Below are 26730 nucleotides of genomic sequence, written 5' to 3'. Positions count from 1 at the left end.
TGTGCCATTTCAGGCAGATTGATCAAACTGCAGAGGGATTCTGAGCATTTGGTAGCATCTTTTAAGGCTCCAAGTGTCTTCAGTTATCTGGGTTGGTCGGCATGCACTCCCAGTTTTGTGCGATCAGTCGGATGGGTGGGAAATGCGTGGAAGTGGGCAGTTGGTCTAAATACATCAGCTACCTAAAGCTTGCATATTGCAGAGCACTGCTATATTTCACAGGATTTATTAGGCATTAAAATTCTGATATCTCATGCCTGTGGAAAAGATTGTACTGAGAGCTAAAACAGCACTGTATGAAGATTGCTTTCAGCAAATGAAATGCTAATAATTTACCACTGCTTAATTGTAATAGATCCCTTTGTCTGTGGGCTGTAATGTCTAGTCCCACTAATCAAAAATGGTTCATGGTAGAAGCATCAATTCTGTCAGAAAAGTCACCAGGGTGATTGTATGGCTAAATTGTCAGGCCTGCAGTGAGCTTTGTATGCACAAGCAGATGCTTTTATGCTTTGAAAACCTTGATCCAAAAATCCATTGTATTCGATGAAAGAGCCCTTGCAGCCTTCTGTGAGTGGCTGAAGAGGACACTCAATGTGTTTCTGATAAAATCTTTTCCTGGCAGAGGTGCCTATGACGATGGATCACTGAAAAGATTTGTTTCCTGCCCAGACTGAAAGTTTTCAATACGCAAATTAAGGTCAACTGTCTGAAGTTGTTTGCCTACAGTTCTGTTCAGAGTATCACTATGTAATTGGGAAGGTCTACAGCAACAAGTAGAGCAATGCCATAGGAACAGGTCTGTAGAGCAGAAGAATTGATCTTGAGGACATGACATTTATGCTACACATGTCAGCAGTCTTAGACTGAACTAACTCGATCCTGTCCCAGAGCCTGGACTCACATTAGTGGTGAGAGTGCACTAGGTGTGCTCCTAGACTCCTGTCTCCTCATCTAGGTCATCTGGAAAGGATCCAAGTACTCTCTGAGATTACTCTGTTGTACAGACTGAGGTATGATACATGGGGTAATTAGGAGATACACATTAAAAGCACATTTCTGATACCAAATCATCACAGTGATTTGAATTGTTACTTGACTGAAGAACCCTCAAGATTAAAATATTATCATTTATAAAAAATGGCAGATAAAAAATAGCCATTTGATTTACAGATTATGAAATGTTATTCAGAATTCTCAGAAAATTATTTCTTTAAATGTTTCAGATTATCTCAGCAGAGAGTATTCATCTTAATACAAGTGCTGCAACAGGGATTGTAGGTGTACGTATTCCCATTTAAATGACAAATCCAAGGATGATGCCAGACGTGAATGCTCTTTTAAGACACGTGAGCAGTGAAATCTGATAAGAAAGGAACTGAGTTTATCTGGATATTGAGAAGTACATAGGAGAAATTGAGTGTGTTTGTAATGTGAACATGTGGGCTAAGAAATGTTCAGTACAGAGGTCTCATATGGAAGTATCGGTCATACTGCTTATTTGTCTTTCTACCTGACCTAAAAATTTTGATCCCATTTCTCAGCTTCCATCTAATCTGACAGTAGTGGGGGTGTTTCAAGGATACTAAGTCCCTGCAAGTTCTGTGACAATGTGATCTTGAGTAGAAAAAGGAGTTGCGGTCTGAGTTAGGGTAAGGCTGCAGCTGGGGCCTCATTAAACAGCAGAGAATCCACACTGGAGGAAAACAGAAGCTGTTTTGACTTAGGACCTTATTAGGCACAGGAAAATCCAACCAAACATAACAAAATGGCCATCAGCTGTTTTGTTAAATATGAAAGTTTTGTTTACATTAAAGCTTTTGTTTTCATCTTTTACTGTGAAAAACTGAAATTAAGAAGCTGGAATTGAGGCTTTGTATTACCAACTACCACTGGGCTATCTGTTCTCCTTGATTTAAATGGAAACAAAATTGTTGCATTTGCTGTTCTATAATTTCTAGCCTATTTATTTTTGTTGTTCACTGAAGCAAAAACGCAAGAGAAAGACAACTTAAGTTACTGAAGCCATATGTAGAGGACACTACTGGTGACCAGGAGCTGCAGTGATGCTGTAAATTGCTGAGAGATGCTGGGTGATGCTATTGCAGGCTTACTGTTTCCTATATCTACCCATAGCAGCAATGTTCTTTGGAAAAGAAGTGTTTAATGTCATCAGTGGTCACTTGACAGCTCTGCTCTGCATGAATCTCAGAGTCAGTTTTAGGAACAGCAGGTTAAATGTTCACATTTGCACAAGTTATTGCATAGTGCCAGCTTTCCAGAACTCCTACAGTCTGAAGATGTTTACTTTCTAACTCAACAGGAGGATCTCCAGCCACCAGAATAGTTTCCTTCATTGATTTCACTGGGAAATGTCTCATTCAGGTGTTCTTATTTCATTGCTCTCACAATCATTGTCTGCTTTCCTTTACTAAGGAAAAAAAAGTATTTAGCAAAAGAATTTAGTATGGAAATAGTAATAAGGATGACTTCTGGCTGGAATGACATTGCCTTCACAGCTTGATTTATTAAATGCTCTTGAGGTGTCAGCTTAGAAAGTTGAAAAGAACATCTTCTGTAGTAATGCATGTTCTTACAAGATAGCATTGAAGTGTCTGCCCAGCTGGGGAAAATCATACATTTGTAGCAAGGCAGAGCTGCCTTCCCAAACACGTACCTGTGTGTTTCCTGTCATGGTACAGGGACAGATGAAGGAGATTTACCTCATTTTGCTTTTAGGCACAGACTCATGATCTCAAATTTCACATTAATTTATTGGAAGATGTTACTTTCTGTAAAGGAATTGATTTTTCTTTTTAAGTATCGTGATTTATAATTTCTCAACAAGCAGGTGGCTAACACTTTATAGTTTGCTTTATTTGCTTTATTTCACTGCAATATGTCTCTTTGTTTGGGTGCTCATCTGAAAATTATACCCAGGTCTGAATAGATCTATGAATATGGAGAAGTTATAGCATTGTCCAATACTTAGAATTGGTATTAGTTTAGACTACTTTGTACTGTGTGTCATAAGACTCTTAATGATGATAAACATCTGGTGGTCTTGATTATGATCTAACTTATTCTGGTTTGCACCAGCTCCCTGTCATGAGTAGAATAAATTCTGATTTATACCATTATGATATCAGATTTAGGGCTTTTATGAGTTACCTTAATTTAAAGTAAAATGAAATTAATTAAAACCAGTTCTGGCATGTTTAACCAGAATGCACAGTACTATTCTGTATTATAGAGTAAATTTCATACCAAACTGAAAGAATGCATTTTCATTGGTTCTAGCAGAGAAATGTTGTTTAGCCTAGAGTTTAATTTGGTTAACATGGAAGGCAGAATAAAATTCCATATACTCTGTGGACACTAGAAATTCCTCCTGATACAGCATGTATGCCTGCAAGGACATGCAACTGAGCTAACTTAGTCTTATGTAAGTTGTGGCAAACAATATTTATCCTGTTGCTACCAATTTTCAAGGTGTTATGTATTGAAGTAGTTCTACAGAAGGTAGTCAAACCATTTTTATTAAGGGCTTCAGAAGTATCCCATTATGCTCTCAGTAGTTCTTTGTGGGAGGCAAGAATCATCATCTTCATTTTACAGGAGAAAAGTGAGACAGATATTACAGTTTTCTGAAGAGCAGAGAAATCTCTATCAAAAGAGAAGTCACTTCTTGATTAAGTAAGGAGAGATGTTGCTAAGCTTTCTCAGTCATAGGCTCAGTATGCTTGAAAAGTTAAATATTCTTTAAGCATTGTTACCTGTTTGTGGACATCAAGCCCATCTGTTTATAGAGAAAATAATGAAGGGCTTGATTGTACAGGGTGTGTAGCACATGCACACCCCCCTCTCTCACCCTCCCCAACTACTTCCTTCTATATGGAAGGTGCAGACACATCCCCACCCTTTCCTACAATGGGGGTAACAGCTTCTTTTGTTTGACCCCAGAACCCATTGAATCAGGTCGTTAAGAGACTGGAGGAGGGGGTGCAGAGATGCCAAGGACCTGCTGGGCGCCCACAGCCCGAATGGGGGTGCTTAGAAGCTTCAGGGCACCCCACAGCCAGAGTGGGGGCACAGAGAAGCTTCTGGAATGCCCACAGTCAGATCTGACAAGGCTTTGAAAATGAGACCCCTCCCGCCAAGGTTTTGGCCACTGGTTGTACAGACCTCTTGGAGCGCAGGCCAAAGGCTGCGGACAAGAGCCATCCCCCTTAGGCAGCATGGCTGCCTAAGGTAATCTCCCGGGACCGGCAGTCCCCCACCAAGCCACGTGGGTGGGTGATAAAACTTCTTAGTAATTCCTCACAGGATCGTGGGTGCTTATTCCGTGCTTAAATATAAGCATGTGTATTTTCTTTAATAATTCCTTGCCAGATTCAGGCAAGTGTGTACTTTTCCCGGAGTCAGGGATGACTCTGGCATTGTTTTTGATGAGCCATGTGTATACACACTGTGGATCTCCATTGTCATTATTTGCTGCACCTCAATAATTAACTCGACTGATACTCGAACCCGTATTTATGCCACTATTGGAGAGCTAAAACCCCATTTTCCACTAGTTAATCTGCTGCACCTTCTTTACCGAATAACAGTTTGTTTTGAACCCTGTTGTCTGCCTTTGGGGTGCCTCCATGACAGGATATGATAAAGAAGATGACTTTCCTGAATTCTGCCTTGGGTAGTAGGATGATACCTGCATTGGATGTAATTGTGCCTCCTGAGCAAACAGCAGAAACGTATGGCTTATATATAGGGTATCGCAGCAACAGAAGGATATACTGGACATGGTGACTCATTTTTGCTCTCCATTGTCAGTCATGGGGTAGAGTGCTGAATGTTATACTCAGGAAAATATGATTGTCTAAAAATCCAAGTGCTACATTCTGTAAAATCTTCACTGAAACAGCTGAGTTTTTCTTCAGTTGAAGATGGAGAAAGATAGGAAGAGGTTGGATTTAGAATAGTTAAGACTTGATAGACTTGATAGATTTTTGTTTATTTTTAAACTACGGGGTACTTGTTATCTGAGAAGTACTAAGTATTTTCTTCTGATAATATCTATGTAGAGATATTGTATCTATGTAGAGATAATTGTGTTCACTTAATGTTTTATTCTAGTTTCATGGTTTGGAAAATACCGTCAATGGTGGGCCTTCAGTCAGGACATGTCTAAAGGATGGATATTCCCAGATCTGATGGTGATTCAGTGTCTTGTTCACATCTATGAAATGGTCACTGATGTTCTCTAGTGAAAGTGCAGATGCTCTGAGCTTCATGCAAAAAGAGAATGGGAACTTCTCTGAGGTCTCAGAAAGCTCCTATAAGGCCTCCAGGCATCCTGACTGTGCAAGGAAGTTTATGGGATGGTGGATACCACCCTAATGAGTGATCAGCCCATGGAACTTGCTCCTTCCTCATTGTTGCTGCAGTTGGTAAAACTCAGAAGTAAAAGGACCAAGACAGCCAGAAAGCCCGTGACACTGGAGAATGTTGACATTCAAAAGGCTGGTGATATCTTTGCTTCTCTCTTCCTTTATTCTAAAGCAGAAAGACAGCAAAACTCCTCTGCATTTGTGAAGGCAGCATGTCCCAGTCATTTATTAATCAACCAGTGGGGACAACTTTCTTGCTCCTTTGTGTTTTCCAAGGTTGAAACATGCCCTGTATATTTAGCGGATACCAGAATAGTGGGTTTAAATTAAAGGATTCTGGAATGTTAAAGGTAAAGTTAGACCTATTTCATCACAACCCTATAATTCAGTTAAAAAAGCTAGGACTGGAAATGATGAGCAAGTAGTAAAAATTTCCACTAACTGCCCAATAAAAAGAAAGTATCATTTTTACATTAGTGAATCTTAGGTTATCGTAAAGAAAAAAAATAATTGTGTTAAGATCTCAGTTATTACATTTAGAAAATAATCTTGCAAAAGAAAAGGAGGAAACAGTAAAGATTTTGTGAAGCAGGTACAATTTACTGCACAGTTCCTGGAAAATAGATGAGGGTTTTAAAATATATATATATATATGTCAAAGTATTAAAGCTTTTTTAAAATTATTATTTTCTTTTCCCTTTTCCAACCCAGAATATAATGTAGCAAGAGCATAATGCTAACTAACATTCTGGGCATTATAAAATTAGAAATCTCCTTGCCACTGCATAATTTCACACAGCAAAGGGAAATCAGGAGGGATTAGTTCAGTCCCTTTAATTTAGATGTGAAAGATTGTTATCAAGGTCCCCTGTCAGCCAGCCCCTCCTTATTCTTTACCTATGGGAGAGAACTGCAAGCAAAAACTGCATGGCTACTTTCCATTCACAAGCCTGTAGACTTTTTGATGTGGTACCAATGTGTTCACATAATGGCATGTGGTAAGCAAACAAAGTCTGAGGTATGAGGAGCTGCTGTTCTTTGTTTTACATTATTCATGAGAAACCAGGATAAAACAAAAAACCACCACCCCTCCATTCATTGAAAGTTTGCTGGTAGCAGGACTTGACTTGTTTGGTTTCTAATTTCACAGTTATAGTTATTTCATTTATCTAATGGCATTTTTTTTAAAGGAGACTAATCTAAAATTATATACCTGTAAATATTAATAGTATCTGTCATCCTTTAGACTTTCACATCATTACAGTGATAAGAAATGAGCAATCAAGAACTGCAGGGTGACCTGTAGGTGTAAGGTTTTTTCCTACTTATATATTGTCAGAGTTGTCTGCTTTATTTTATAAGGAGCCAAGCAGGGATGTGAAGAGAATTTCTTCCCTCAGGACAATAGCCCACATACTAATATCAGCTCCATGTGTAGGTAGCAAAATGCCCAGAGTGGTAGAAACATATTTACTCCCTGGTTGGATTTACTTCTTAGGCAGAATCCCGAGTCACAGAGTAACCTGAAAACACTTTTCACTGAAACAGCATCTATTCTGCTAAAAAAAAAAAAAAAAGATCTGTAGGCCACGGTAGCATTAGTTTTACAGCTTGTCTGTGAGATCTACAGAAGTACTCTTTAACAATCTGCATTTTTGTTTTGCTTTCAGAAATAAGCAAGTCTTTGGCCGGTCATCCTATCAAAGAGCGACTATGAACCTACAGGAGAGTAGGAAAATGACTTCATTTTATATGCATATAATATTCAGGGGCTTTAGTTTTACCAACCAGCTTTATGTAAAATGTCTTATTTTCCCAATATCCATGACAATGACAGTAAAGTAGTGCAGTCTGTTCTTCATCAAATTTTACAGTACACTCATCACCATACTATTGACTAGGCACTCAGCTAGCTCATCAGTGTATTGGAAAATTAATTCAGGCAGAGAACCGGTTCAATAGTACCTTGCTTCTTACATATGCATTTGGTCTGATTACTGTATTTACAGAAGCAACTGGATTACTTGTCTTCATGTGGACAGCAGGATTTTGTAGAATATGAATATTGCTACACATTTGCAATCTGTGTGGTATTGCAATTCAACTTTAAAAATGATGGCATGGCATCAGACAACTTAAGCTGTTATGCAGAAAATTAAATTAATAAAGGAGGCTGTTCTGCTTTATAGCTGCTCTGTTATTTCAGTTATCCTCTGTGAGAGCCTATTTAATTTCGAACCTTCACACATATTTTGCACTTGATTATTATATTGCTGTAATGCAAAGAAATTCCAGGCTGAGATCTGGCCTGGCTGCCATCTGCATAGAAAACTTGCTAATAGATTTTTTCCTCAACAGAGAACAAAGTGTAGGTGAATATTATCCCTATCTTACTGATGAGGACCTGAGGTACAGGCATATGTTTGATAATTGTTCATGGTTTCATTGGAAATCTGTCACACAACTAGAAGGCGAATCTGTTTCTTTGAGTCATTGTCCTGTTCTGTATTGACAGAGCATGCTTTTCTTGCACATTATTTTGCAGTGATGCTGTTCCAGCATCTGCAGTTTTGCTGTCAGCGTCTCTGGAAATCTCTGGCCTTGTTCTCTCTCTTTCATAGCACTGGACCAGAGTGGCTGTTTAAAGTCTGGGGTGGCAGACTGGGAGGCAGGAGAAAGGTGCTCTCTCTGGAGGCAAGATGCACATTTTGGGCTGTGAGGGAACATATGTGATTGAGTCTCTGTTGGCTGTTGGTTCTTGTGAGACTTATGAACAAGACTGAAGCATTTGCCTTCTTTTTTTCTGGCTTATTTTTCCACTGAACTTATCAGACTCCGTCTTCTTTGGTCTTCAGCTTTCAAAGAAGGACTTATTCTTCTTAGTGGTGGCAACAAAAAGGCAAAGGTTTCTCTAAGAACCCTGAAATGGTATCTATTTTTTTCTGCTGAAAGTAATATTTTGCATTTCACTTCAGACATTTTACCGCATAATCTGTTGTATGAATACCATATCTTCTCCAGCATTTCTGAACCTGTTATTGTTTGCCTGCATGGTGGGAGCCCAAAAAGTGTCTGTCAGTAACACTTTATCTTTGAGGACAACCTTAGCCAAATAAGTTGATTGCAAAGCTGTATAAAGAACTGTAGCTTGGGGAAAGGATTATTTATTAATAAAATGACCACTGTTAATTTTTCTACAGTTTTCCCTTAACTTGAACTGATACAGAGCTTGACTACACGCAGTACCAAAAGGAGGTCAAAATGCCTCCTCCAGGAAAATAGTTTCTTTGTTTTTACTTACACATACTTTAACTGCTAATAGTGTCGATTCATTTAACATATTTTATGCAGTTGCCAGTTAAAACAACTTTAGAGGCTCCAAGCTTCAATTTGCTGCAGTGGCCTAGAGACCATCTTCAGTGTGATGAAAAATACATTGTAATTCCTAAAGCAGTTGGGTAGAAATAATTGTAAAATAGTAAAGATATTTGCTAGCAGTTGGTAGATACAGGCTTATTGAAAATGTATTTTCTAAGGGTAGTGGAGTTGCGTTTTCTGTTCATACATTCCCTAATGTGGACTGCACATAAAAATAGTTCCCTTGCACGATTTCAGAGAAACCATATTCATAGAGTAGTTTTGTTTTGATTGCATTGTGGCAGTTCTTCTACATTGTTTCCTATAACACCCTCAAGCATTGTCACTTGATTCTTATGATGTTAATTACCTCTACAAGATTCCTCTGGCCCATCTTAAGAATGTGAGTAATTTTAAATGCATTAAAATGACATCCTTCTTTTGTGCATATATTAAAAATAAATACATTTGACCCAGGAATTAATCAACAAAGAATTATGAAACAATGAAATTAAATAACCTTTTTTATTTTCCAAGGCTGCATTGTGTATGTTGTGCTCATAGTGAAACATTTTTTGCAGCAAGTCTTTTTCGTTTTTTATTTTTTGTGTGCATGTGGACTTTTTTGTTCCCCCCTCACTCCTCCTTCCCTAAATGTTATGCTTTGCTTCACTCAGGAATTCAGGTTAGCCCTATGACTGTATAATGCAGGAGCTGTCTGACCCCCTAAACTGTATGTCTGTGTAGCTAACAGATTCTAAGTATAAAGGATGTTACTATTAACTTATTGAAATCAGTGAGTGAAGTCAGTACTTCTCAGGGGCATGACAAATGCTCCATGGAGATTAGATCCTCTCTCTTGGATATGAACGTTACAAAGACCCTTCAGGCTCTCCTGAACTTCATATGCGATATGAGATCCCTCTTTCTGCACATGGCTGAGCCATCCAATGCTGCTCCTGTGGACTCCTTCGTAAAGATTTTTCTTTGGTGATGTGAGTTACTGAGAAAAACCCCTTGCTCCATTCCTTCGAAGGATCTCTCATATGGTTCTGCTCACTTGGCTGGTGGCTCATCTCCACCCTGACCCTCCTCCCACATCTGCCCTCATGCCTTGGAATCATGTGCCATTTCCTTGCTTTTATCGGGACTTCTCCCAGAGCAGAAATTCATTCCTGCTTAGGACACAATACACTACGTAAAGGATGGACATAGTATCCACAAGTATCAAGTTTGTTTTGCCATGCTTAGTTTCAATATTTGATTAGTGTTTGGCAAAACAAATGGATGTAAATGAAACTCATGACTTTTATAGTATAGTATAGTATTGTATAGTTAAATGAAAGCTCCCAGTGGGACTGGAGTAGACTGATACTCCTTGTGTAAAAGCCAAGTCTGCAGAATTGAACAGTTCTGGCAAAGATTTTAGGGAACCAGGATTTTCCTCCATATATGTAAGGGGACAGAAAGAAAGTTTCCTTAATCCTGGGAGGAGGGAAAGGGCAAGGGGGAGTAAGCATAGATCTATTCTTCCAGTATTCTTTACTTAGTATTTGTATCATAGAAGTGTTTTTAGGTCCACCAGACAAAGTTTCTGCTGTGCACAGATCCTTCCTAGTTATTTAGACAAAGAAAGTTGGTACCCAAATACCTACTGTCTGCAGTGCCTTGAAACATTGACTCTGACTCATGGGAATGCATCTGTAGTATCTTCAGGTGTCAGGTATTGCTGTTGTATCTTTCTACATGGTGAAGTGAGAAGACTAGTGTGCTCTTCTTCTTGCGTACTGAATTTAGAAGTTGAAATAACACTCCTTTAACTGGTTTACTGGTGAGGTGTACTAGATCCCTGAGAAATGTTCCCATGTAATATGGCACTCAGAAAGCTGGGAAAAGGATTACATGTCGGTCTTGTTCCCAGCCTCTAATATAAGTGGTGCCTGTTTGAATATGTTACAGTAGGGAAATTTTCTGCTTGATAGGGGATTGCAGGAAACAAAAATTAGATAATTTCTTGAAGCTGCTATAAATTACACTGGAGACACAGGAGATGGTGTGTAGGGAGTCCATAGCTATTTGAAGTTAAATTTCCCTTGCACTGAACCCCATATGCCTCCAATAATCAATTGAAGTGAGAAAGAGATGCGTAAATTATGGTTTCCAAAAGACATGTGAGATTTGGGCCAACTTTGGGCCAATTTTTTCCCCTTTTAATGTGTCTCATTTTAGGCATTCAAGAATTTAAAACATTCTTGTCGGGGAAGATTGCATGCAGAGTAACTGAAAATCATCCCATTTATTTCCATTTTCAGGTCTCAGCAACAACATTTCCCTTGATTCTCTCCTGCCCACGAGATATGGCTTTCTGGAATAATAATTTTGTGGTTTCCACCAGCAGACATATACGCTCTTGCTTCCAATCTCTCATTTAAAATCACTGACTGACAGGTCTGACAGAAACAAATAGCAGGTGGGTTGGTAGATATTGCGCTTGGATTTGTTTTAAACTACTTTATCTCCCCTTCTCCTCCTTTTTTTTTTTTTTTTTTTCCTGGTTCAGCATCTTTTTCCTATAGAACTGTTAGGATCACAACTTCCAGTTTGCTGGGTATGTAGTCATGGATCACTATATTAATATTATCACAGCTGGGGATATAATTTCTTGTTACTTCCTTTGGAATGTCATGTGGTCTGGCTTCTTTTTTTTTTTTTTTAAATGCCTCTGTATCATATTGCTTTCATTCCATCACAAAGGAATGTTTTTCAGTTTTCTTTCCTTTACAGCATTGCAAGATGGACGAGCAGCATGCCAAATGGCTTCTACATCTTTTGCTATTTTAATTCTCTTCTCAATAGGTGCACTTTTGTAGATGCCAATAGATCCCATCTGTGCCCCGGTTGAAATATTACAAATTATGCAGATTAAGACTACATTTTAGCAGAAATACCTGGTGAAGCTTGGGCAGATCTGCTTTTATAATCCTCTGGGTTCTCGTTCCACCACGAGAGAAGGGGCAACTGGGCAGGCCACAAAGATCCTTGCCTTCAGAATTTGCCCCTCTGCACACTGGCACAGAGTTCAGATTTGGGAAGTGATTTCACAGTTGTTAACATTTGTCCACTTTTTACAGCTTCTTTGTTCCTGATCATAGGAAAGCTTGCCAGAAACATGATAGCATTATCTCTAACATGAGCATATTTTCTGTGTATTTGCTGATATTCTTTATTCATGAAGGATGTACAATTGTATCATAAACACTTTATGTTGAAATTAAACTCCAGAGATAGGTGTGAGGCATAAACCAGTTACTCTGAGGCTGAACTAGGTAGAAGGAGGAACTGAGGCAGAGACATTTAACTGTTTTTTTCAAGTTGACAGAACAAATCAATGACAAAGATTGAATGCAGGTGTCATCTGACACAGACATCTGGCTCTATGTTACTGGGATTTCTGACAGTGGAAATCTGCCATAGAATGAAAATGAAATATTGTAATTTTGTGATGCTTGTAAACATGAGCTTAATGCCTCTGTGAGAGAAAGCAGAAAGGAACTGGAATATGAGCCTTGAGTCAGTGCAGGAAGATTATTTTTACTTTATGTTTACTATGTATTCATGGAGAAATTGCCATTTTCTGAAAGGAGTGTCCACTTGGGTGTCTGTCAGTTTGTTGTGTCATGTCTTGTTCCTCCTTGTCAATCCTTCAGTAAAAGCCAGGAAATGCAGGAGGGTCACGCCTGTGGGTTGTTTCAGTTCAAATTGTGAGCAATGAGGGAGTTGCACTCGTGTACTTTTCATTGCTATTATACTGATGGATTACCTTCTGCTCCAAATGTGTGAAAAGGTTATTTCAGAAAGAGAGCAGATTTTTCTAGATGTTTAACAGTGCCAGGCATACCATATGTAACAAAATAAGTATTAATCATCATCATCATCAGAATGAATCTGTGAATTTTATCTTTGTGAGAGAAATAGGTTTGAATTGTGATGCAAAATAGTGCAGTCCTTTCCGTGTGATGGAGCAGAGGCTGCAGAGGAAACCATTGGGGAGCCTTGATGGTTTGCTTTTTTTTTCCTTCCTGCTTTGCCTCTGTTCTGCTTGGAAACTCTGGCATGTCTATGTTTTTTCAATTTTAAAGATCATTTGGTGCTCAAAGTATTAGAAATTCAGTTCTAAAACCTCGAGGTGAGAGGCTAAGGAGCTGTGGCAGTGAGTTTATACTGTCCTTGCAAAATCAGATAGAGGAAGGATGAAATGGAAGAATAAGCCACCAAACCACTTTCCTTGAGGATGGAAAACCTGCTGAAGTGGGTAAGTCCGGCTGCCCCATGGCAGCTTCCTTGTCAGCCTTCCCCCTCTAAGGTGGAAGGTCCAGAAGGGAGTTAGATAGGTCAGTGTTTAGTAAGGTAGCAGTGAATTATAACTGTGAAGAAGACTGAAAGTTTGTTGATGGGGTAAGAAAGAAGCGCAAATTCTAGGTAAGGATCAAAGTTAATACACTTATCCAAATCTTGGAATCTGCTGAGAGTTCACCAGGACTTCATCTCTCAGCATCTGCCTAAAACCCTTTCTAGGACCTTTCATTGGTATAGTTAGAAGTTATGTTAACAAACATGGCAATGCTTAACCCTATGAGTGTTCATAAGACTGAAAATTCAGTCTAGGAAGAAGCTGTGGGAAACTGTTTGAGGTAATTGGCTCCATTGGAGTGTCAAAGGGAACAAGGTTATTTCACTTCCCTCAGTTGCTTTTAGACTCCCAGGAGGAAGTGCTACATTGTTAGCAACCCACCCACAAAAATCTGACATTAGAAGTATTTTTTTTTAAAATAGCTGTGCTATTTAAAAATAGCAAGGGATGTGTGGAATCAGCAATTTCAGAAAGTTAGACCCTTATTTGATCAAATATTACTGAAGAAATAATGGGCATTTGTTGATTCATTCTTTACAATGACATCTTACTTTATGACATTTAGAAAACTATTATAAACTAACTATATATGGTTTTGTGAATGAAGCTGGCATAGTTTGAATACAGCTATTATTCCAAAATCATTTGTTTTAATTAACTCATATATCGTGGTGGACTCAACAGAAAAGTGTCATAAGATGTTCATAATGAGGGAGACCTACTAAATATTCTGACTCTTGTAGCCAGGTCTGACAACCTGCTTTAAAAAGCGTGTTGGATGCTCGCTCTGCCATGCTAAGACAACAGGGTCAAATAGTCAACCATTTATGTCTCAGTCAAGCAAAACACTTAAGCTCAATGTTTAATGCCATGGAAAGGGCACTACCGAATTGGCTGGTTTCACACCAGGATGTGCAGTACCTTGCTGGCCAGAGGGCTTCTGTTAGTCTGTATGGAATTCTAGACTTTGCCATGGTGAGTCACATTAAAACAGCACTGTAGAAAAAACTTTTGAGTATTCTATTTATTCACACACACACACATACACACATATATAAATTCTTAGGCTACAGAGAGATTCTGGGAATCTTGTTTGAATGATTGTTTCTGTGATTGTTAATCTCAGGATCTGAGGGAGATTGATAATAATGAAAAGCTATATTAAATGTGCTGTATTGTGAGTAGGTTCTGTTTATATATATATGTGTGTGTACATACATGTTTGTGAGTTTACCTGAAGAAGTCCTTGGCTAACAGTTACTAGACCTTTAAAAAATATGAGAGATCAGAGTCTCCCATTATAGTGTTCTGTTTTGTCACAGAAAATAAAAGCTGGTGGTCACAGGTTCAGAGGATAACAAGGACTCTAGATCATAAACCATCAGATTCAAAGCTGAAATAAAACTTCAAACCAGAAACTGCAGCATAAAATAGTTAATTATTTTTAAAGTACTTTAGACTCCCATAAAACAGTATAGAAGTTCTCTGGAACAATATAGAAGTTTTTCTTCCTTTGCTAACACAGATAAACTTTTATATTTAGTTGCTTTGGCATTTTTGCAGGGCAGTTTGGGGCCATCTTATTAACTAAGATTGCAGTCAATTATCTGCTTTATTGAGTATTTGTTTTCATTTGAGTGATCTTTGTACTGCTTGCTGCATAATTTTTGTGTGGTGAGTAAGCTCATTACAGCTCTTACTATACCTGCTTGCTACAGTCTCACTTGTCTGAAACTGAAAAATGCAACTAACGTGATCTGAATTTGACTTGAGCTGTAAACCAGTGCAGGTACCTTTGCTTCATCAAAATGTGAAAAATCATGTGCTTCTTTTCATTATAATTTATAATTACCTCCTCCCCGCCCCGCATGATGCAAATTAATACTGGCCTTTATTCTAACATAGAAGATACAGCATCAAATCAACAACTTTATTTTATCACATGAAACAGATGGTGAAGTTCACAGAGATTTCCAAGAAAAGACAATGTAATTTCAGTGCTAAATTACCCTTGCTGAAGGGCCTTACCTCCAGCATTTGAGAGGGAGTATAACTTTATAGTGTATTTCTTGTTCATGTCTAGGCTTAGCTCACCAGAAGCTAGGAAAGATTGAATCTTTGCTTCATATTGTTGTTTAAAGTGTCAAGATCAGGCCATGGAGTAATCATTGTCAGTTTCACAGCTGATTTTAGTGGGCTTTCAGTCAGTGGTTTGTACAATTTATTACCATGTATAAAGTAAGTGAAGAAAAAAAGTGATCAGATGGAAAATTCCAGAGCTGTTGATGAAGTTTTCCTTGACAAAGCTTTCCCTCAGACGTGAGGATGATTCAGGCCTCTTCTGTGCTGTAGTGGGACAATCCTTCTGGAACTTCAAAGGTATTTCTCATTGTAAAAGATAAACAATAGTTGCTTTTTCTTGGGGACAAACAGGAAAGCAGAATGTGGACACCCAAGCTTTAATGACAACAGATTTTAAGTCTGTTGTGCTGTGAAGGGCCTAGAATCCCAATCTCAGAGTAAATGGAGTTTGTACTTAAGCATGTAATTTTTTTTGAACTGCTAGGAAGGATACACTCTAATGCAATCTGGGTATATGTAGGTTCCTTTGGTTTTTTTGTTCCCCAAGTGACCTGAAAAAATTAAAAAAGGATAAGTGTTCAGACATAAACATCCTGGGAAAGTGAGAATTGCAAACTGTACAGTGATTGGTAGCAGAAGTGTATTCTAGAGTCTCACAGAAAACCAATCTGGTCCTGAGAAAAAAAGTAGAGTTGCTTTTTAAGGAGAGGACCTAAATATTGAAACACCTCAACTGCTGCAGAGGACACACAGGCAAAACCCATAAACTAAACATACACTTTGTTAGATTTGTGGTCAGACAAGGGTCCACTGTGTGCTACAGATGAATCAATTCAAAGTCAGGTGGGCACCTGGTGCCGAGATGTCTTCTCTTAGATGCCCACCAGTCAGGTGTGTTTGTCAGTAACTGGTAAGAAAACTGTCATAAAACTTGGAGATACCACTGTATCCAGTGGTGTCAGCCTGTATGCACCCAGCTAGAATACTGTTTGCAACTGAGTGTGTCTGCAAATAATTACCCCGAGGAGAGGCCAGGTTGATTTAAAAACTCCTCTGATGGATTATTACTTGTGGTTTATGATGCATCCTGTCTAATTGAAGTAGCATGCCATTTTCAGTAAGTCAGAAGCAATGTTGGGTCATGTAAAAATAAGAACACACCAAAGAACTTCCCAGCAGTCATTTGTGTGTTGGTGGCTCAGTATTGGATCCTGTTCCAGCTGAACTTTTTAATCAGAAACCTGCTGGGGCTGCTGCGAGCTCTCCTGCCCGACCTCCTCAGCAGGCTGCCTGTCACCACTTTGGAGCAGAGGATTCCAGGTTTCCAGGTCATTGGTTCTCAGTGGTTTATCCATCACTTTTCTATTGAGAGGTTGTAATAAATTGCCACAAATGTATAGACTGACTAAATCAGGATTTTCTGCTTTATACAAATTTTTTGGAACAGAGTGAGCATTACATTTTTTTTGTTGCATCTAATTATAATTAAGGTTGGCTTTTAGAAGTCTGCTGGGGACCTTTCTGCATTTTGTGTAAGTGCAACACCTTTAAGTGAATTTATTTTTCTAGTTCAGAGAGTGTGTCTAAGACTTTCCAAACGTAGTTTGAATTCATCCAACTCAACTTTAGGCAGTTAACTGAGACATCTGAATTAGGAATGTCTACCTGTCTCATTAAGTTCTCTTTCTGGTTAGTATAAACAGAGTCCAAATAACATATGAATTGCCTTCTATATCTGAATCCCTTATAACAGAGAAGAATCAGGGAAAGAGATTAAGTAGCAGAAGTTAGGAGGCATGGGTCTGTGTCTGTGTGCCTAAAATCAAATTATTTTGTGAACATTTAGATACCTGATTTATTAGTTTGATCTTCCACTCTGCTGCACACTCAGTGTTTTGTAGAGGTCTTTTTTGTCTGATTTAGTCAGAAGAGAAAAATATTTTCATCTACTTGCTTGGATATTTCTACAGCAAAGCCATGAAGCATGGATGGCAGAATCACCACTTGAAAATCATATCACTGACCACTTTTTAAATGGTTTTAGAACGTTAGTTTTAGTCATGTAGCCTGGAAAATCTCTGATAAAGTTGCAGTTACTGTGTGTAAAGAGGATCAAATTACATACAGGTGTGTCTACGATCACATCGAGTTGAGCAATAGTTTCTTTAACCATTTCTTTCAGTGGTATGATTTTGGTAAATGAAGTGTGAAGTTGTTCTTAAAAATTAGTTCCACCTTTTGCTTGACTTTACGTGATGGAAATAAAATGATGGCTTGTAGACATTTCTCAACAAGTGTTTTCTCTAGTCTTTGTTCCCCTGCAGAGGTGACAGGGTTGCCAGTTACCTTACAAGTACCTGGTCCAGTTTGTCTGTCAATTTGGAAATGGACCAAAGTCAGCAACAGAGCTGCTGTTGGGACTGCAGGCAAAGATACTATTTAATGCTGTATATGCTTCTGCAATGCCCTTAAAGAATATGTAAAGTTTGAGGGAATAAAGGATTAATGTGAAACTCCTAAAGTGGACGGGAGTTTTTCTATTGACTTAACTGTACACAATTTCAGTGACTGAATGATAGGAAGTATAGTGTAATGAAAGTATGAAAGAGTTTGTCAGAAGCCCAGTCTGAAGTACACATGCAGTCAGTATTCCACTCCCATGTGTCATGGGCAATTTGCAGTAACTTTTTTCATTTCAGTGGGACTTTAAATTGTAGAAGGATGTTAGCAGTTCTGTGCAAGTTGCTACCAGATAACATGGTTGTGTATCTTCAAGGCTGCTATTTGAAGGACATTGAAGCTTTGCAGAAACTAAAGGGAAGTTTAGTGTTAACGTCAGTGGGGTCAGAAGTTTTTACTGCATTCTTTAACTTCTATAACAGCTACTCAGTTTATCAGTGATTTTGATGAAACTAATGACAGATCAGAACTCTAAGAAATGTGTAAACACTTTACATTATTATTGCTCTTTTCTTTCCTTCTTATGAGGGAAAATTAGTAAGTCAATCATTTTTAAATTACTGCAGTTATGAAGTCACCACAGTTAACTCCAAGGTTGCATGATATAGGCTTAAAATGGCTTGTTGGAAAAAAAAGAAAAAACAACCACACCAATCTCTTAAAAGCGTCTCATGCATTACACTGTAACCAAGTCCAAATACATGTACTTTTATGGGATAATTTCAACAATAGGTACCATCTGCTTAATGTGTTCATAAAACCAAATATTAATTTCCTGGTAAATCAGTTGTAAACCAGAAAGTATTATTATTATTGCAGTAATTTTTGTGTAAGATAGATGTCTCAGTGGCTCAGAAGGTTAAAGTTTAAAATAAGAGCTGGTGTTTACTTTTCTTTGCAATTTGGCTAAAATTAAATTGCCCGATCCTGAATCAGAGTCATATTTTATCTTTCATTAAAATAGAAAAGACCTGGAAACAATCTGTAGACCACCAGGATGTCTGAAAGTTATTTTCCAGTTATAAAAATAAACTAGCCTTGAATTTATTCACCATCTGTCAGTCTTCTTTTTCTACCAGGGAGCTGAATTTTCAGACAGGTTACTTGCAGTGGTACGGAACAGCTGTAGGAAGCCAGGATCCCAAAATTGCTCTAATTACTTTAAGCTACAGAGCAGCTTTTGGAAATTTGCAAGAGCTCAGTTACAGTGTCTGGGGAGGGATTTAGCATTTTCAGGATTCTCAAGAATGCACACTTTTCCTACTGCATTTAAACCTCATTCAAAGGGGATGGAAATTAGCAGAGTGACCTTCCCTTGCTTAATAGTCCACAGCATCAGAATCTGTGTACAGGGCTGGGACCAGTACAGGTGAAGCAAGATACAGTGTTAATCTTATTAAGGTAACACTTGGTGGCAGGATGAATGTTACTTTGCCTTCATAACCTTTGGGGACCCAGTGACTGTTATTAATGCTATTTTACTCTGTTTGAGAATGAGAAGGTGGTTGTTTGCAGGCAGGTGTGCTGTGTCACACATGTATGTGAAGAGGCTCAGATTTACCAGCAAGTTTTCTCTCACTCCCTTCGGGATACATCCATAACAATATTAAGGTCACCTCTACTGCAGAGAGGGATGTAATCAACCTGTTTGTATTCTAACGTTCTTTTTCTCTTATAATTACTGTAAAGATATCTCAATGGTAATGCACTCAATAAACATAGGGGTAACTACATTTGAAAAAGCCCAAATCTTGTTTGACTGACTGGGATTCTTATTGACGCAAAGAACTGGTTCAAAGGGGGCTTCTCAAGACCCAAACAAACAAAGAGAAAGCTGAAAGGCACAACAGAAGCAGCATATCCACCTGCATCCCATAATGGATTTAACTTCAACGTAATAACAAATTAACAAGCAAAAGGACTTTGAGACCAAAACTATCTGACCTTGAGCTGTAAGAATGGTGGGTCAGATCTCCTTGGAAGCCATTAGAAGAGTAAATGGAAAGCCTATTCCTGTATTGCACACTTATGTAACAAACTGAAGAAAATTGCTTTCCGGAATGAATAAAGTGCAAGAATAGTTAAGAAATTATTTGAACAGTATTTTCAGCTTGAAGATAAATTATTTTTATATATGCCTTTGATCTTAGTTCTTTTATTTGAACAAAAACAGCTTAAAATTACCATGACATATGCAGGAAACTCCTGACAGACCTCAGGGCTCGCCACACTGGAATATGAAAGGAAAAAAGGACACATGAAGTATGAAGCCATGATGTCTGTCAGAAAGACTGAACCATGCACCAGATTTATGAAACAATACAAATAACTTCCATAAAACAAAACTGGAAGGATATGTCAGGGTTTTCCTAGGCTTTGCAAGCATGCTTTTTCTCCATAGCCTTGCAGCACAATGCTGTCAGTTCCACAGCTTCAGGTACTCTGCAGGTGAATGTATGTGTGAGGAAAGGCTAGATGGCTGGCTAAGAGTATATTCTCATAGACTTCATTTGTGCTACTGTTACTCATGGTTCTGCTATACAAGTTGTCCTGCTCACAGCAGAGGACTCCTGTGAGTATGTGAGCACAAAGGCTGAAGAACTGGATGCCTGACATTTTATAAAAATCTAAGGAGACAAGTCATTATTTGTACATTAGAACTACATCTCTGTTCTTCAGTCCCTTTGGTATCACTACTTGGCATGGAAATTCTGACCCTATTAATGCTGGCTGAGTCTGAGGTCTATTTTTGGTAGCTTTTAAGAAACAGCTGGGGAACTCTGGGGAGTATCTTTCACTTTTAGTCATATACTCTGGCTTTCTTTTTCAGGTCTTAAAGTTAAAAAAAATCCTGGGGCTCTCCTTGGCCTTATGTGACTTCCATATTAGAACATCTGTGTTCCTAATCTTATCTACTTTTCATGGGAGATAAAAATGGCCAATTGGTACCTCTATCTGATAAATTGTGAAAAGCTTTGTTCCCATCCCAATTCCTCTTAAACCTATCTTTTTCAATTTGCAGTTTTGCAGTCTTGTCTAGAAAACAAAAAATGTATCCTCATACTGTGTGCATTATTTCATCACAAATGTGATGCGATGTCTAGCTTATTGCTGAGTCTTCAGGTGTTTTTATTGTGTAAGGCTTTGGGGCAAGGCTATCTGAATTTCTGAGTATTGTACTACAGATGTCCACATTAAAATGCAGATATCCAACAGATCTTTGCTGCTTCCCATTAGAATTTCTTTCAGGAAATAAATCACTATGTTACATGTTACAACAGGACCTTTCTTCCTGGAATATCATACTCACAATACAGGTTCATCCTTTCAGCTGCTCTCAAACCTCATCCATACTTATGTCTCCTGTATTTTTTTTTTCCAATTATTTTTTTTACATTTACAGAAAACCAAATTAGGTTAGTTCACATCTTGTGGTACACATGGCTATCAGGTTTCTTTATCTTTTCAGCTACCATTCATGTTCCTTACTTTCCAGAGAGCTGCTTCTAAACTGTTATACATGGCCAGACTACTGTACATACAAGTCTTTTTTGAAGTATTAAAAAAATATTTTTTTATCTTTTTAATAAAAGTGCAAAAATCTTACTACAGTAAGACTAGTCTCCAAGTATTATCAGCTGGCTTGTGTGAATCCTAGCAGCCTGAATAATGCTTAAATTTATAATCTGATTGTATGAAGCTTACATATTAATAATTCATAATTTTTCTTGGATACACATGGAGCAACACCACTAAATGAGAATTTTTCTTGCTGAAAAGAAATAAGTAGAACACCACGATCTCAAAGGAGCAAAGAGTTCCTGGAGCCAGCTTGCTGGGAAGCAGCTGAGCAGTAGCCAAAATTAATTTGGTTTGTAGATCTTACTACTCTGAAATTCCTTACTACTCAAGATTGCATTGGTGTTATTGTTGTCTTTTAACATACCCATGACAACTGCAGATGATATTTTCAGAGATGATAAAAGAAAAACAATGCTCAAACCTCACTAATTTGGAATAAGAGTTAGGGGACTCCAGGTGAATTTTTTTCAGGAAACAAGCTTTTCTTTATGGAAACTGCATGAATTTACTGAAGCCTCTTGAATTATTCATTTTCTAGCCAATAAAAAATAGGGAAACCCTATATATTACAGTATAACTTTGTCAAAACAAGAATTCAGCTTCCCTTGAAATAATCTAAACTTAAGTTTTAAAGCAGAACAGAACCCTATAGTATAATCCAGTATCTCCTTTTTAATTTTAACAAATGTTTTGAAGGGTTTTATTTTATTTTATGGGATCAGCCAGAAGCCTCCACAAAATAGTTATTCACACAGCTGAAGAAATGTGTCATATAGACCCACTGTAAATGTTCCTGGCCAACAGTAGCTGCTTTTATTGGAAACAAAGCTACTGTGTAAGGAATATTGTTAATTTACCGTAATTTTATATATATATATATGTACACACATATGTATGTGTATATATTTTTTTTTTTTTTTTTTTTTGGCCTGACTTTACGGAAGGAACTAAAGAGGAAAGAGTCTGTGAATGTACATGAATGTACAGCAATCTCTATTACATGGCTGTCAAGATCAAAAGAGCAGAGATTGGAAGCCTTTCCTTAGATAATGAACACATGGATGACAGCGAAAAACAATATAATAATGTTATCTGCATTACAATGTGTAATACAACTTTTGGCAAAGAAGTAGTAGAATTTATGGGTCTGAAAGTACGTGAATCAGGATCAGGCAATGATTTAGATTTGGAACAGCAGCTTAAGTCTTGATTGTCTATTTAAGTTCAGATTTTGGGTTCTGATCACTCTCAAACATGCAACTTGATTTTCTGGAGTGCAGAAGACTTGTAGCTGTCATTTAAACCGTGCTTTATAAGCTCAGGTTGATACTATAGTTGCTGTAGCTAATAATTTACTTTGATATATCGCTAGTATATGCTCCCTATGCTCGTGTTTGAGAAGAACTTCAGAGAGTGAGGGAGAAGAATTTCAGTAGAACTACTAAGAGACTAACCATCTTCATAGATACCAGTAGCAGGATATCTGTCAGGAGAAAACAGAGAGAATGAATTTTCAGTTGGAAACATCCTGACTGAAATGGTAAATCTGTGATCTATCAATCTAGAAATTGTAAAAATGAATAAGACTGTCAAGAAGAAAAAAACTAGAGAAGAAGGAAGGCGTAATGAATAGAGTTTTCAAAAATTGACTTGAATGTAATTTTTTCTTCTTTGCATGATTTTAACCTGATTAAAGCAGCTCAAATAATTACTAGTAAGATTTAATAACCATACAGTTAAATAAGACAATAAATCACATATAAAGATAGATTTGAAAAAAGTTGACATCTCAAATTTCAAGGACACACGTCTGTAACATTCTATTGTTTGCATTTGGTGTTTGCACATTTCATCATTTTTATCTAGCAAAGATTTATGTGAAATAGATCTCTGTAACTGTTACCCAAACATTTTAAAAACTCGGATTAGTTTTCAACTCATATGGTTTATTAATTATTATGCCATTGTCTAACTCAGTGCTCGAATAATGACTAGTAGCAGTAGATCTAGAAGTGACCATTTCCAACTTCCTCTTCTACTTTGTTCCTCTGAATTGGAATTATTCTAAAGGAATCATTTTTACCTGTCCTCTGGGAGACATATTTCCCTTGGAATCTAGGGGAGTTTGAGGCTGTGGCTACCTCTTGATCAGCTGTAAATACCAACAAGTGAAATAGTGAATTGACTGTTCTTGAACTATTATTCATCTTCTCTCTTCTGTGGTAAAAGACTTAGGTTTTCAGAATCTTTCAGAATAAAACCTGACTGCCAGGAAACAGGAAGAAATAAAAGCAAAGAATCTTTTGAGAATTTTAATCCTTGCGTTAAATCCATAGAATGAGGATAATATTCCCAAATCCAAGCCACAGAGAGACTTGAATTCTTCCAAAGGACCAATCCCATGGACAACTGACACACGTATGGTATAAATTCCAGAGTACTCCTCCTGTTTTCCAGTTCACATACCAACCTGCTAGCCAACTGGCAATAGAGAAGAATTGTCAGATAATGCTTGTCTAAAAATTCAGTGCTCTGTCAGATGAAAGCAAGGCAGATTTCCTTAGTATTGTGAATGGATATCTTGTTAGATCACATTGGCCAGCCCTAATTTATTGCAATTTTTGATCTGGCAAAGTTAATTGCAGACTCCTTTCTTTACCAGCTCTCTCAACAAAAATGACTTGACTGACTGCACCTTTCTTCTGCTTGGGTTACACAGGTCTCCAACCACCCTCCAGGTGAAGTACAGTTGGATGATGTTATAATTTAAAGTTGGATTTGACCCCAGCAGCCTTTATGATTTGACACTGATAGTCCTAAATCTCACAACTAATCATTTTGATGGAAAATACCATAAAGTGGAAGATGGGGGAAAAAAAAAAAAAAAAGAAAAAAAAGAAAAGAAAAAAGAAAAAAAAAAGAGGGTTAGAGCTTGATCCACAGTCTCAGATTTCTTCTGGGCTGAGCCAGATAGGCTACTATGACTAGTTTGTGCCAAGAATAATTTTATATACATTGTCATAAAGTGCTTCCATCAGAAAATGGTGTAGTAAACTCCATATAACCAGGTATTTCAGAAGATTCAGCTTTGTGGCAAATCTATAATAATATTTATTTATTTTGTAGAGAAGTCTGATTTCACAGTTCACACTGAACTGTGGGTAAAATTCTTTCTGTAAAGTACAGTATTCACTCAAAACTGAGGCCTTTGATGAGTGTGTTGAGAAGCCATGTCAGAATGGGAAAATGTGCAAAAGAGTGACCTACTGCTGCAGAAGACAAATTTGTTCAGACAGAAAAGACTGGCCAACTAAGCCATTAAAATTATTGCACTCCTGTAACTGCCTGGGAAAGGTTTGCTGTTGCTTCATGGCTTTAAGTGTTGTAGGACAGTGGTCTAAATCAAGGGCATCATAAAGTTTTTACTAAGCACCTTTTAATGAGACATTGTTAAAACTGAAGCACTTGTTTTGTTGCTCTATTTGTACTTTATTGGATCCTATACTATTAAAAGTAACAAATTGACAGTTGCTAGTTCAGAGGAAGAAACAGTTAATTTTCTTGACTGTTTCTTTTCACCATTGTTTTTTCTTTGGCTTCTCTGTTCAGTCATTTGGCCTAAGATCAAGAAATGTTATGTGGAAGATATTGTTCAAACTGGGCCTTTCAGAAGAATGGCCTAAGGAGGAAATACAGTCCTGAGTTATGACTTACACACTGAACGTCATCTTTACAAACCAAAGGAGAGATTCACTGTTGCCACTAGTTGATTGCAATCTCCATTTACTTTCTTTCTTCTCTGAGACACTTTCAAATTAGTCAAACTTGGTATCCCTTGTTTGTCTTTCTCTTTACACTGTACTTCTCCATGTTAAACTTCCATGAGGAACTGATATTTGCTTCCGGAGATGTTACTTTTCCTGTCCTTTTTTTTTTTTTCCTTTTAAGTATTGCTAAGGTGGGGCAGAGAGACTTCCATCCTTTTGGAAGTTGTGATTCAGTTGTGCAATTTGAAAAAAGAAATTGACCAACTGATTTGGACAGGAAAACAATGAGAAATTATTGAGACGCTGCAGGTAGTTTAATTAAAAATAGGATTTTTATGAGCAGCGTTAATGTGTGCTACCTCAGCTAACCTGACAATAAAGGTTTTGCAAGCTACAATGACATCTGGCACAGAATCACATGTAGGAATTATGCAGACGCAATAAAAAGCACTTAATTAGCATTGCAAATAGTATTCCAACATTTATGAGATGTCTGCAAATTTGCATACAGATACGTAATTACATAATTTGCAGCTGTTGTGTTTGTTCCATAAGACCTTGCCACTTTATTAGTAGAATATGTAAATTAAGCATTAATCCCTTTTATCATCTGCTTTCTTAGCAGCCCATAAATACGTGGCAATTCATGGGAACTTGCTACAGCTCTTTCATGTGGACTTTGTCATCTTGCCTCAAAACGGTGTGGAAACAAAACTGTATCCTCTGGCTTACTTAGTTCTGATGGTCTTTGAAGAGGTTTGTAAGTGCATCTTATTTATTATAATTTATTTTATCCCCCATTCATCTCTTTAACAGTTTGCAGGGTCATTCTGCAAATATCTTTTGATTTATTCTCAACTGGTTTTAAAGATATTTAGGTTAATATTTGTTCTCATTATTACCTTTCTGATAAGAGTAGTTATTTTGTATAACAAGTAAACAGAGAAGGCTGGGAGGGAAGGATATCTGACAAAACAAGAGTGCTATATCAGTAGCCTATTAAATTCAAGGTGAAGCTGGGCAACTCAGATGCCTAAAACGCAAAACTGGACCAAATGATTAACTAGAAAAAATATTGCTCAACATAACTTATAAATCCCCAGTGTATAAGATTTCTTTGCCAGGATAAGCTTGGACAATTTTCACTAATGTACCAACAGACAAAAACATGAAAAATGTTTATCCAAACCAGCTTGCTCAAAATATATTTGAATGTTGACTTTTATTGTATTGGCTATCTTAATACCTTTGTAGCACTTTTATTGTATTTGGCTCAGAGGAGATTTGCAGTGATATAGTCAGTAAACAAAAGATAGTTCTGGCTACAAATTTTGAACATACTGTTAAGCCAGCTGAAGTAAGGAATAAGGAATAGCAATGAAGTTTTTGTGTGTTTTGTTGTTGTTGGTTTTGGTTTTGTTTTTAAGAAAATACAGGTTTTTCCTTGAGTGCTTTGAAAGGGCTTTCACTATAGTAATGTCATTGTCCCTTCCACTTAATGGAAAATTCCCCTTATGCTTGAGTCCTTTAAAGAAAATGCTTCAAACAACAAGGGAGTTCAGATCAGAAGGGAAGAAAAGCATCTTAGAAATGGAAGTTAACTGGATTGTGGACTGCCAGTTCCTTTAATGCTCTTCCAGTAGATGAAAATGGTTTACAGTAACGTAGCCTGAAGTATATT

This window comes from Nesoenas mayeri (genome assembly GCF_963082525.1).
Source record: "Nesoenas mayeri genome assembly, chromosome: 4".
In the NCBI taxonomy this organism is placed as follows: domain Eukaryota; kingdom Metazoa; phylum Chordata; class Aves; order Columbiformes; family Columbidae; genus Nesoenas; species Nesoenas mayeri.
The sequence above is the reverse complement of the archived record's forward strand: the minus strand, read 5'-3'. Positions refer to the sequence as shown.